Genomic DNA, 14,133 nt, shown 5'->3' with positions numbered 1-14,133 from the left:
AACATGCTCGCCCTCCCAGTCGTGGGGACGTTTTAATGTGACGATCAATCTCACTATTCGTTGGTAAAAGAGTAGCCCAAGAGTTGGCGGTGGGTCGTGATGACTAGCTGCCTTCCCGCTAGTCTTACACTGCTAAATTAGGGACGGCTAGCGCAGATAGCCCTCGAGTAGCTTTGCGCGAAATTCAAAAACAAACAAACAAGCCACAGCGATTTTTAAGCCTTCTCGAAACAGTACAAGAAAAAATTAAGCCTGTCTCTTCAAAAGCACGCGTCTTTAATGTTTATAAATCGTAAGCAGAATTATCCGTTTAGATGCTACAACTTGGTACAAAGACTTCCTTCATTAACGGTACATATACCGACTTCTCATGAAATCACATTCAAAAATCATTAATTCTACCATCTCGCCCCAAAGAGTAGGCCATTATAATGTGCTTATAATATTTTTATTATTCGGGTCACGGAGATTTTTGAGTGGGATTTAATTTTGTTTTAAATAATATTTAAATGTGCTTTTTGATTGTCACGTTTGATACTATCGCACAATTATGACAATCACCCTTGTAGATGGTATATTGGAACATCCACGGAGGATGCTCACCTCAAAGATGCTATAACGTCACACTGACATTCTACTAAGTAAGATTTTTATATTTTTGTATGTCGAAAGCAATGTATTAACTATAAATTCAAACACAGTTGATGTTAATGTAGTTTGTAAGTGGATTAACAAATCTGTATCATGTTAAAGCCCAAATTAGGACTTCACAAAATTCGTTTACTTGACCCAAATGTAAGGTAATTTCCACTGTCCAGTTAAATTGAAGTATATTGTTGATAATAACGTTTATAGATGGATATATTCTCTGTGACATTTGTAACGTATTATAATGTATTTCGTACAAGTCTCCGATTTATGTTATGTACGTTACATATTACGATTCCAAAAAGTCGGAAGTTTTAATTTAGAAGGTAACTGAATGTCGATGTTTATCAGATTTATGATATTTTTCCAACAAGATTGATACACACATTTTCTTTCTTAACACAAATATATTTTAATATAAAAATACAGTTTATAATAACGGTTATTACGTATAGTTATTACAAATAATGGTTTATATACAAAAGTTTTAGAAACTTAAAAACAATATTAAGTCTTCTGCTCTGGAACTGGATATTTCATCGGTGGTTCACGATTAGCGAATTAATTCCAAGCTGATAAACTAGCTAGTTCTCTATTTTTGCTAGCCTCATGTTCACAAGCTGACTTTTCTTCAGACGAAGATATGTAATGTATTCGTAGAAATACTAACGTCCGATGGTGAGCTGCTGAAGTTAAACGGTTTATAATGTTCGAAATCTATAAAGTTCCGTGATCAAATATCTGTAGTTTTGTAATTAATAAGCGTTTGTCATAATTATTACTTCCGAGATTTACGGTATACTGACTATAGCAGACCAATAATATTATGCCGTTTCTCCACGTATTGCGATTTATATACATTAAGGCGAGGTTCTAGAAAGTTCAGTTGGCCCAACAATACTGGTATTTGCGTAATTATATATATCAGTGTTACATTGTTGATTCTTACTTTCAAGAGTCTACTACAAATTTAGAGAATGGGCGGGACTTTCGCAACACACATTTAGCAATATAAGTTACATGCATTTCTAAATGTATATTAAAGTGAAACAGACATGTATAGTAAAATAAATTCATAATAGTAAATCTGTTACATGTTGGCTCCAGTACATTTGCAATTTTCACAAAAACTATTCGTTTTATTTAACGGTTTTGTGATACGTGTGTGTAAACAAATGTAATCTTCAATTTAAAAAAATGTAATATCTACGATACAGAAATGCTACAGGGACAACTTGTAGAATTAGTAGTATGTCAGAATGAATAGACTTTGAAAATGGTTGAGCCTTTCACACCAGTATCCTTTATCTTGGAACCACGTGCACCAGCTCTACTCGAAAAGCATGTGGGCTTATCTCTGCACATATGTGAATGACAACTTTTTCTTTCGCCATTTCACAGATAAATAAATGAGGCGTCTGATTGATCACGTGCAGCCTACGCACTTTTCACTTTTTATCTCGGTAGGCTAATGTGTGCAGCTGTAGCGTTATTAAAGTCTGAGCAAATAAGTGTACTTGAACAATAAAGCCAGCAGAACATTATACATTTATATAAAATAACTCATTATTGTACTAATGTTGGTATTCATAACACGAAATCGTAGTAAAGACACCAAGACAACGAATATGACAAAGCCACTGGTGGAGGGTTATCTGCACCAACTGTTTCTAATTTATGTGATAGACAACTTATCAGTACCGCCCATCTTCAAATGTTGAACTACTCTGATCGAACAGTGAGATTGAACGTAACATCATAACGCTCCCATGGCTTAAAGGTGGAGCACGTTCAATTATTGGTGTCGAAACTCGCGACCCACAGGTTGCAAGTCGAACGCTGTGACTTCTACGCATACCAGGCATCCAACAATGGTTGAACAAACTTTTTTTTTAGAGACTTACGGTATCGACCATGGGGGAATATGATAATTTGTTTTTTTTTTTTTTAAAGTAGGTGAAAGTTGTCGCCCTCCATAGCAGGAGAGAAAACTATTCCAACAGGCTTTGGTTTTCGTTTATCCTCATAGTTAGTAAACAACCTTCCCCCCTTCACTGCAAGAGGCCAGGTTGTAATGAAAGCAAAAGAGCCGAAACATAGCTTTTTGAGTTCATCTGCTCAAGTTATGTTTTTCTGATTAAAGAAAAACTAATATAGAAGAACCACGAAACTGAAACTGCAAACGAAAGTCATGAGGTTAAATAAGACTGAGTTGAAACTATGATGATGAATCTGCTTTACAAAACAGACTAAACAGTGATCATGCTGTTAAAATAATTACGTGGTTGCAGGTCATGATGTCACTCAGTAAATCAATGCATCATATTTCTGTAGTAGAACAAATGAGTTTGAAATTTTGTGGTAAATTAATCGAATACCGAGTACCTTCTTGTATTATCGAACGGAGGTTGTTAAAACTTATGTTGGGCTGTTTTCACGGTCTTTTAATATGTTACATTTCTCTATTGCTTGCCTGTGTTGTGATTTTAAAAGAGCAGTTGTGTTATTCTTGCTTTATTTGGAAGTGGATATCTACGGCGAAATGTGTTTTGTTATTATAATAACAAACTTCGTCGTGGATGGTTATACAGAAATAGAAGTGAACATTTGTTCAGTTTGATTTATACAACACTGTTAGAGAGCAACGGCGAAAACTGAACTGTTATTATATATGAGAAAATTCTCGCTGTTGACTAAGTGAAAAATACAGAAAAATTGAGGTTTATTTATACAACTTTGTTTTCTAACTTAAGTTTCTTTGGAAAATTTATATATATATATATATATATATATAATATACTGGAGCCAACATCTTTTGAATTTTGGTAAACCTTTCTCGGTCGTCACTTTAAGTCACAGGCACAAAACTCCTGGAGTAACAAAACAACTGAGAATTTTAAAACGAGCTACATTAACCACTATTTAACACTTCCCCATGTAATGGATACATCTTCCCCTCATAAAAAGAAAAACGTCGACATTTATAAGGGATAATTTCGAAACGTATCCCATAATGCCTCAAGTTAATAATACCTTTACCAACCTTGCACCGTTTATTTTGTGAAATAACAGGTTTGTAAGGCATTTTCTGGGGGTGCGATTATCTCTGTGAAGAAGCGATGTACTGTTCTTTATATATTTATACAATTTCCAAAATAAATTGTCAGAAATATCAAAGTTTAATCCAAACTTCTAGACTAACAGTGTATGTGTAACACTTATTACTGTGGTAAGTGAATTTCTACAGGAAAGAAAGATATTTTTCTCACTCATAATTGGTTTAATTTACTTTTTTTAATTGGTATATAATGGTAAAACTATAACTTAAGTAAAAACTAAACTTGTCTAGTCATTACTTTGAATAAGTTTACGTCGAAAGGGAAGAAAATAGTTTTACAAATATGTAGTCGTGGTTCATGTTTCGTATAATATATTGTGTGTTTCTGAAATTCATGTTGTTTCTCAGTATATTGCTACACGTAATTAAGCATATAGCGTACTGGCTCTTGCTATATTTTGCAACAAACCACACACGTTGTTTATATATATACAGAAGTCATGTGAGAAAACGTACGATCTCTGATCATACAAGAAATAATCAAAAGGTTTCCATAAATGGAACCAGATCATTAAAATCTTTATAAGCCGTTGACAGTTTTAGTCATCTCACATCTTTAGCCGCAATCAATTAGAGCTTTTTTGTTGACCGTCTCACATTTCGCGAACGTAACAGCAGGTCTGTGGAATGCACACGTTTATGAACATGTTCTTTTTCATTCTTTAGCCAATCTCCCTTTATTTAACACACACACACGCACACACTTAGAGCATTGAACTTTGGTTTGTCGAGGTTAGAGGTTTTGAATCAACTTTTTGACAGCTTTGGACCTGGTAGGTCAGAGACTTGAGGAAGACCGTGCCTTTTTTTTTGGTATTCCTCTTTCCACACGGCTATAATATAGGCCAAAGTTGTTTTCTTCTCTCCAGTTACTTTATGGGCATTTCTTACAGAACGTCACGATAAAGTTGTATCCTAAAACGGACAAAGTGCATAACTGACATTACAGATTGACCTTTGTGTCAAAATGTTAAGTACGTTAAGTGATTGTGGTTTTTCAAAGAGTATAATATTTACAGTAAATGACTGATAAAGTTTTAATGTACGGTTTAGTAAATGTTGTCACCCTGTGATACAGTGTAGTGTTTTCTTGGATAACACTGTTATATAGTATAATATTTACAGTAAATGACTGATAAAGTTTTAATGTACGGTTTATAAATCAGCCATACAGTGTACAATAACACTGTTATGTATTTAAGTTTTCAGTTTCAATAATCCGTTTTCAGTTTCGTTTTCAGAAAAAGTGGTAATTTTACGCCGTTTCTAGTGGAAAGTCTGTGTCTCGCTGAACCTGGTTTTTTTTTTTCAGCCGCGACATAGCTGCTCATAGAATGAATGGCTGTGAGTTTTTGGTTTTTTTAAATACAAACGTTTAGCTCGAATCTCCATCATCTCTTAACCGATTTGAGATCTAATTACAGTTTTGGACTTAGCAGGTCAAGTCCTTTCGATTGATATATTTACTTAAAATAATTTTAATTTTAGGGTAGGATCATGGTACGTAATAAAATTGAATGGGGTAAACACGCGCCACACGTTTGGTGTTGCGCACAAAATATAGTTAATAAAAGGGGAAGAGGTCTCATCGACGAATTCACTCTAATCCTGTATCTCAGAACGGCTGGTATGGGGGTGTTAACATGTCTGTTGATGACCAGAAAACAACGTTTAGACCTTCCTAGGTTATCTTCAAGTTAACAAAGATACAATTTTATTCCAAGTGGGTTTCTCGTCATCAAGAATTACTTCACTTTAATTCAATTCTGCCCCAAAGAATTTCAAGCGCCGCAACTATTGAGGGTTCTCTGATGTTTCTCTCAAGTTTTGTCGTGTGTGTGTATGTGTATGTATACCATACCATTTAGCTTGCAGATCAGTTTACTGAAGAACAGTAAATATATATATAATTGAGAGCACATTTGGTAAATAGGGTCATATTCTTCCATTCTTACGTTGTCCACAGTGTATGCGACAAAAGACAGTACAGTTCTTATACCTGCTTAGTTATTTGACCGAGAAATGTGAGTGAAAATAACCACTTGAGCAACCATGCCCACAGTAAGTCCGATCAGACAGGTCGAAACGTTCTTAGTATGGGGTTCGGTTTGTTGTAATTCAGTGTTTTTTAGCTTTAACGATGTCGCTAACTCGGAGCTACACCTGGTATGGCGCACCCCTGCGTGCGCTTCGCATGATTGCACATGCAACCCTGGGCGGAGGATGGTCGGGCTTACAACTGACCTTGACGAAGAAAAAAACGGATCTGTCTTGATTAGAAACTCGGGTAGAGAATATACCGCCTTGTACTGAAGGTATGCCGTGAGCTCTATCAACTCTTGTTATTTCCATCCGTATCCAGAAGTTCGGGTTTTTTTTTATAGTCATAACATTTGTGTGTGTGTGTGTATGAACACTTAAAATCCTACAGAAATTTTCATATCTATCAATCGAAAACCAGTAACAGTAAATTCAACGAAAGTAAATATTCCTTTAACAGCAGACATAAATTTTAACTGGGAAATAATACATTTTAACCGACGTATCTAATTTAACTCGTTCTAACATATATCACATATGTAAACTTCTAATGCTACGACGTTAACTGTTGATAATTATTGGATAAATCAATTTTTTAGTCATTAACACAAAGTTGTACCACGTCAAAGCAATTCTGTAGAAAAACTGTAGGATATTAATCGCCTTATGACAATTGATTAACGGGCTTTCAGAACGTAACAATAAACAATATGGTTTATTATATAAATAGTGTGTCTTTTTGCTACTTTGTTTGTTGTGTCCTAGTCAGTCGGCCTAAAGAACTTTGGGTTGAGCGAAACGCGTCGTGGCAGTGAGTATGATAAATACATTGTTATTGGACTGATGTTATTAATAACACACGACCCTAAATTTTTAAAATCTCCGAGGATTTAGGTAAATAAGTATTGGTTAAAAATGTAACAGGCCTTACACCAATGTCTTATAACAGGTGGTTAACGTTTACTGCATATACCACTAAAAGTTTTGTCGGGATTTTCGTGTTTATCTGCTTGATTAATTTTCCATGACTGAGATTTATTGAACAAAGTAGTTTTCAGAATAGATAATTGAAATCTGAAAATTAACCTAATTTTTTGAAGGGGAGAAAGTAAGGAGGTCCAGTAGTTTCATACGAAGATTGTTTTTTTATCTTTTATGGCTTAGCTGTTTGTCACGTGCTTTTAACGTTTATACATTTGATTGCTTTAACGACGAACTGTTTAGAAAGTTACGCCTGTTGTTGTATCAGATTTAAACATTAGCAACTGTGTTGTGAGCTTAAACGCACGTAATTCAAATTTACGTGCACTTTTACAATTTTACCAAAGTGCTAACGCTAGGTGTCTGCTTAAAGCTACCAAGAATAGTCATGATCATGACAGACTGCATCATTGTTACAACAGTTATAAAGGTACTGTTGTTGAAATTTGAGATTGCTTATAGTATTTGATCAGTGTTAGTTTTTATATCCATTGTTAGAAATAATAAAACTTGATACAATTATACGTGATAAAGGAAAGAGGACAGATACACGTGTGGGCTCTGAAAACATTATATTTCCGTACCACGTGGCTCATTTGTACACGAGCTTGCAGCTCGATACGTGAAGACAACGGCTGATTAATTTGTTTGGTGTACAAATTTCAGTGACTGTTCGAGTGTAGTTAAATGTGCGTATGTTTGATTATCAAAACTTATAATTTTGGTTTAGCTCAAAGGACAATTCACGCTTTCTCGAGACCGAGTTGCATAATACATTTTCCACCTAAATTTGACTTTGGTATTTTATATTTGTAGTTACATGTACGTACGGATGAAAATAAATAATTTTCACTTTAAAATTATGTGAGGAAATAGTCATTTGTTTGTTACGTATATATCTTCGTCATCTTTCAAAGGACGAAAGTTAATATTATGGGTTTTTTTTTAAGCGTCTTTAAATATATAGTCAGTATCGAAAGAAACGTGTGTGGTAAACGCATTTAGCACAGAACACTAAAACAAATTTTGCGGACACTTTACATTTAACGGTATAAAAACCACCGTATCAGTAAAGTTAACTCCATTTTGAGGTGTGTGCATGTTTATGGTTACCCTTTAAAATACTGTTACGTGTTTAAGATTGGACTGTGAAAATAATTTTATAATTTGAAACATAATTACTCGGGTGTTATTTAGTGAAAGAGCTACATAGAAAAGTTGAACTACACGTTACGACTAACTATCAGTAAATTTGGACAGGACCTGAGAATTCTGTTTCCACAAAATCACGCTCCGCACACTGACTGAGGCAGTTGGTGCTAAATAAGAATGAAAGCCAACTCCCATTATAGAAATACATTAGCCTTCGAGTTGGCGGTCGGTACTGTTGACTAACTGCCTCCATTCTATCGATTCAAAATATAGGACGGTCAACGCAGACATTCCTTATGTAGCTTCCCACGAATATTAGAAACAAACATCAGTATATAGTTTCGTTTTAAATTTGCTTCATTGTTAAGTATTGTTTTATTACAAGCACATGAGAATAATCGTGCCAGTTATCGAAACGCTGTACCTGTTCTAAGAATAATTATTTCTTACTGTAAGAACTGTAACTTGTCACAATATACATTCGTACATATGTCAATACAGTACCACCGTTAAAAGTATGTACCTGTTTACGTTGGCACATGAAAGTATCCTTGGAATACAGAGATTTTAAAAATTAACCTGTATAAACATTTTTAAAACGATTTTATGCTTAACGGTTATTCAAATTATATTTAGAGGAAATGCCAGAAAAACAACAACGAAACATTAACTTGAAGAACTGTATAAAAAGTGGTGGGTATCAGAAGAATACCCCCCCCCTATCAGTGATACAGCAGAATATCTGTGAGCTCGCACTCCTAGAAACCGAGTTTCGACACCCAAGGTGGGCCAGAGCACAGATAGCTCATTGTGTAGTTTTGTGCTTAATTTCAAACAAACAATCGGTAAATCAGAAGAACAATGATTAAGGAGTGTTGGGAAAACAGACAGACACACAGACAATGTGGAAACTTTGTTCCAGTAACATGGGCTCAGAACAATTTATTAAAAATAATTATGATTCACATTATATAATACGTTATCGAAAGAACAGTTTAGTAGAAGTTAATCAGGTGGAAATATTATTGTCCACAGAAACTTAATTTGTCCTACACATGTCACGAACAAAAACCTGCGCACGGCACTGAAACTCGTCTTAGTTTACAGTAGAAACTATTGTGAAAAGTAACGTTTCGAGGTAGATGGCGCTCTCATCATGCTCGATCTTCGTGCGTGTGTGGACGTAGTGACCTAATCCGTGAGTAGGTAGTATTTTTAACTCGCTTCCAAAGTTTACGTCATTACCGTAAGCGTTTATCTAAAGATGATAAAGATAAGATTACTAGGCCAAGGTGTACACCTGGTATCCGACAGTGCAATTATTCGAGAAGTGAGTCGAGAAAAAGAGGAAAAGTTGGCCTTTCTTTGAGAACACATTTTCAATATTTATTATTGACCGTTTGTAGCATGAAATACGTTAACTGAGACAGCGTGAACCGTAGTCTTTAATATATAGTGAAGGTGTAAGATACTTATATCACCTGATATTGCCCGTCACACCAAACATGATTGCCCTATCAGCCGTGAGAGCGTTATAATGTGACGGTCAATCCCACTATTCATTGGTAAAAGAGTAGCCCAAGAGTTGGCGGTGGGTGGTGATGACTAGCTACTTTCCCTCTAGTCTTACACTGCTAAATTAGGGACGGCTTGCGCAGATAGCCATCGTGTAACTTTGCGCGAAATTCAAATCAAACCTGGTATTGCTGTTGGAGGGAATAGAAATATGTATGTGATCTTCTGTACAACAAACTGAAAGACAATGAAATTATATTAATATTACGTTTCTGCATGAAGTCGTACTATTTTCCTATCGTTTTTGGGTTTTTTTAACAGTCGATTTTCAACCGATCACTACTTTTTCACATTTCTCAGCGGAGTAATTTGAAACTTTGTTGGTTTGTACCCTGGTTCAATACGCTCTCATTTTTTTTATTTAGGTATTTTTAAAGAGTTTTTAGGATCAAATGCCAAACAACCCACAATTATGCGTTTTGGGCTTCTGTGCAGTCATATTTACAGCAGTCAAGATGGAAATTAACACAAATATTAATGAGGCTAACAGTAGCTGGAGTATAGCGACATATCTGCATTGCGCAATTTCAACATGGCGAATTTTTACTCTATAAAAAGGTGAAAAACACGGAAAAATCTAAAACTGTCTATATCACTTTTTTCGACACGATATCATTGTACAAAATTCCACGAATTGGTTGAAATATACATGAATAGCTCTTGAAAATTCCAAGTTGTCTAAATTTCTATTTGGGACATGCAAAGAGTATCTTTGTATTAAATCGCACGTAAATTGGTCAAATATGGCTGAGTGACATCTTTACAATTATGAATTTATTTAACCTTTTGGCCCTTCAGAAATGTACATATCCTACATGTTTGTATGGATATGTATGAGACCTGTGAAAATAAGTAGTTTTGTACCAGATTCGATGTACATTAATCAAAACTTGTGCTTTTTTGTGAGCTCTGTCCCCCTTACAAACCATCAAAATGAGCAAATCCAACTTTTTTGTTCCTCGATGTGTTGAGCGCATGAACATTTATATTTCTGCAAATTTTCTTCTTAATTGCTGTAAATATAACCTCTCAGGAGACCAAGATGTACATATTTTTAGGTTGTTTGGCATTTGATCTAACAAAATCTTTAAAAAAAGTCTATATGAAAAAGTTATCTCAGCGTGTTGAACCAACGTATAATTCTACCAAGCTTCAAGTCTATCCAACCAGAAAAGAGGAAATGGTGATAAAACAGTTCGTCTTTCTGCAGAGACCTCATAAATTTTCATATACCTGACACATTAACATAGAGTTATGTGTGTTTGATTTGGATCTCTTTGTTTTAGGGGGATCAAAGTGCATAAAAAGCATGAGCTTTGGCATTTTGGTCAATCACTTGGCTGTATTTTGATCAATTTGTGTGGAATGTAGTAACTAGATACATTTCTACAGGCAAAGCACGTTGGAAAATAAAAATATTGGATTGGCCATTTTTACTAATTATACAGGGTGTTCGGAATGTCACTGTGCACTTATATATGTATATGATTACAAAACTGCACAGTGACTTTCAGAACACCCTGTAGAAGGATTAAGGTGCCACAAAAATATAATTGTAGGGATTTTTTTTACAACTAACCCGCAATACTTCAGCCCATTTATGACATTTGATAAAAAATGTACTTCTTAACAGGTCCCATTCAAATACATACAAAAATATGGTTGAAAAATTAAATTAATCGATAATTTTACGGGGTTTGGTCAATTCTTTAGGCTTGCCTCAAACAGTTTACCTGGGATTTGGTACAAAGATGTTTTGTACAGGTTCCAAACAGAAATAAACACTTTTGGATTTTTTTTGTCAATTTTTCAGGGAAGTTTTCATGAATTGTTCAGGTATATGTGTAAATCAACTTACGTGGCATTTTGGTACTATATCTTCTTGCAGGTTCCGAGCTGTGATATATACACAGTTTTTGATTTTTCTGAGTTTTTCTCGTGCTATAATTAGCCATGTTGGGATTGCGTGGCGGGGGACATATTGCATTTGCCCACGAATGTTAGTCTCTTTAATTAATACTGTGTCAGTACTCGGGAAATGCACACGAATATAATATCTAAAAGTATGATGTGTGTCTCACATAAGTCAGTATTTGAATTTTTGATTTTTTTATCAAGTGACTGGAAGTTCGTCAGATTTCACATCTTTACGCAGTGGTGGAAACATTTCGAAATTGTTCACAATCTAACCCTAACCTGAAATGTAAATTACAAAATTTTACATTGACTAAACAGTTTGTTTACGATTAAAGATTTATAGTAACTAGAGTACATTTGTAGTTTTCATTATGTAACATTAGTATGCATAAACTGTTTTGTTTTAAACTCGCAAGGTTGTTGATTATATCAATTCTCATGGTTCGAGTTTGAGTCCTGCACTCATGGAGTTGTTTTAAGTGTATTTGTTTAAAGTCCAAGTTTATGCCAGAAAGGTGCTTCAAAATTTATCACCCTTAATCTAAGAATAGTTTCTTACACAAATTATGAATAGAAATAATATTTCACGTGTGTTACCAAACATTTAATATCATCCCGGCCCGGCATGGCCAGTGGGCTAAAGCGTTCCACTCATAATCTGAGGGTCGCGGGTTCGAATCCCCGTTGCACCAAAAATTCTCGCCCTTTTAGCTGTGGGGGCGTTATAATGTGACGGTCAGTCCCACTACTCGTTAGTAAAAGAGTACCCCAAGAGTTGGTGGTGGGTGGTGATGACTAGCTGCATTCCCTCTAGTCTTACACTGCTAAATTAGGGACGGCTAGCACAGATAGCCATCGTGAAGCTTTGCGCGAAATTCAAAACAAACTAAACCAATCAATATCATCTAAAAATTTTTTTGAACAAATATCGCTTTTAAAACTCAATTCGGATGCTATTTTTATTCGCAAATTTTTGGGATTTATGTTTACATGTATGTTTTATTATTACCTAAGGGGCCCTTGTCCATCGTCTTTTTTAACACATTTTCTGGACTAATAATACACGGAAATTCTTGAGGGTCAATGAAAATGTAACGTGGGTCACAGAATGTCATTACTAATGCCATTATTTCCCTTAATTACGTATACTTCGGTCATACATGTTGTCTCGAAAACAAGCAATTTTACCTTCTGTTTTGTTTCTTGGCCACTTCTTTACATTAAGTGATGTAACAGCTGTAACTACAAAACTATTAGTCTACAGGGTGGCCCGTAATTCCCTACCCATTCATATATCTTATGTATCCAGTGTATCTGTGTGCTGTCCCTCAATCTCGCTGCATAATATTATGCGACGCCATGTTCTGTGAGACATTTTAGTGTAAATGGACTTACATCGGCCATATTTCTCTGAAAAAAAAAAAAATTATAATACATGCGTAAATGAATATAACATAATAACATATGGATGGGTAGGGACGTACGGTTCACCCTGTAGAAATGGGCCTCGGCGTATAAAAAAGCTGATGATTGGAGGGTTATATACAACAAAGTGCCTGCAATGAAACGCTTAAGAATACAGGAAACGGTCTGACATAGGTAGCCAGTAGTAAAATACGAGTGGTGTTTTCAGACGGCATAACATAAGAATTCGTTTTTTGTTGTTGTTTTTTTATGGGTCACTGATAAATTATGCAAGCTGAACACTTTGTGTAAACCTTGGTATGACTGTGACGCGTAGTGCTGATTTTGTAGGTTCACGAACATTATTTTATGTATGCTAAATTAAAAAATAATTCGAGTATGAAAAGGGTAGTCTATAAGACGCGAGAAACATTGAATATTTTACTAATATTTCATTGGATGGAATATTAAATGGACTACAAATTTAAAATCCGCTAACCTAACCTTTCGGAAGGTACAGGCCCTTTTTTCTTGTAGGGTGAATTGTACAATAATAACTTTTATGTAAAGGAACGTTTATTCCGTATTACACATCCAACAATTATGAAATTTATACTTGAAAATAATAAGGAAAGCTAGAGAATTGTACTTCTGACCGAGGTCACCTTTCCAAATTTTCATTGAAATACTATATTTGTAGTATTTGTTAACACTAGGAAGGTTCCACCCATCTCCAGGGTTATTTGTTCCTTAAACAACTACGCCCATTTCTTATGTGAATAAACACAGTGGAATGAAACGTAAAACCAGAAACTATATCCTTCATATTTTAAACTGACATATGATCATGTTTGCCTGACTGAACGCGCACACATCCTCTTGTTTATATTAATCTTGCGGTATGTTTATTAGCAACCATGTTTACCTGACTTAACGTACACTCTTTACCTTGTTTATATTAAGATCAGTATATCAGTAAGCCACATTAATAAATGTGCTCAACATTACTCGTCATGTACAGATGACTGTGTTAATTTAGTAAACCTGCCCTCAACTTTGCTTATCACGAAGATATGTCTATTGCTTCATTCACTTTGAGGTTATCTTCTTATTCATTTATTTATTATAGAGAGCGCAGTATGCTTCTTACGTATCGTCAGCACAGTGATCTGCACGCTGCACTTTCGTTACCATATGTATCGTGTGGGTCCGGCATGGTCAGGAGGTTAAGGTGGTCGACTCGTAATCTGAGGGTCGCGGGTCGAATCCCAGTCGCACCAAACATTCTCGCCCTTTCA

At 35.2% G+C, this 14,133-nt stretch overlaps 2 protein-coding genes across 2 annotated transcripts in view; both read left to right on the top strand.

Moving 5' to 3' along the window:
* LOC143227331 (uncharacterized) overlaps positions 1 to 14,133 on the top strand; it is a 138,578-nt gene that overhangs the window by 22,514 nt on the left and 101,931 nt on the right. The window lies entirely within an intron of this gene.
* T48 (FU domain-containing protein T48) overlaps positions 7,262 to 14,133 on the top strand; it is a 161,629-nt gene continuing 154,757 nt past the window's right edge. Inside the window, exon 1 of the mRNA XM_076453546.1 lies at positions 7,262 to 7,272. The gene's annotated coding sequence lies outside the window, so the exon portion shown is untranslated. The remainder of the gene's footprint in view (positions 7,273 to 14,133) is intronic.

Source organism: Tachypleus tridentatus, chromosome 9, assembly GCF_004210375.1.
Source record: "Tachypleus tridentatus isolate NWPU-2018 chromosome 9, ASM421037v1, whole genome shotgun sequence".
NCBI classification, from domain to species: Eukaryota; Metazoa; Arthropoda; class Merostomata; order Xiphosura; family Limulidae; genus Tachypleus; species Tachypleus tridentatus.
This window is presented reverse-complemented; position numbering and strand designations above follow the sequence as displayed.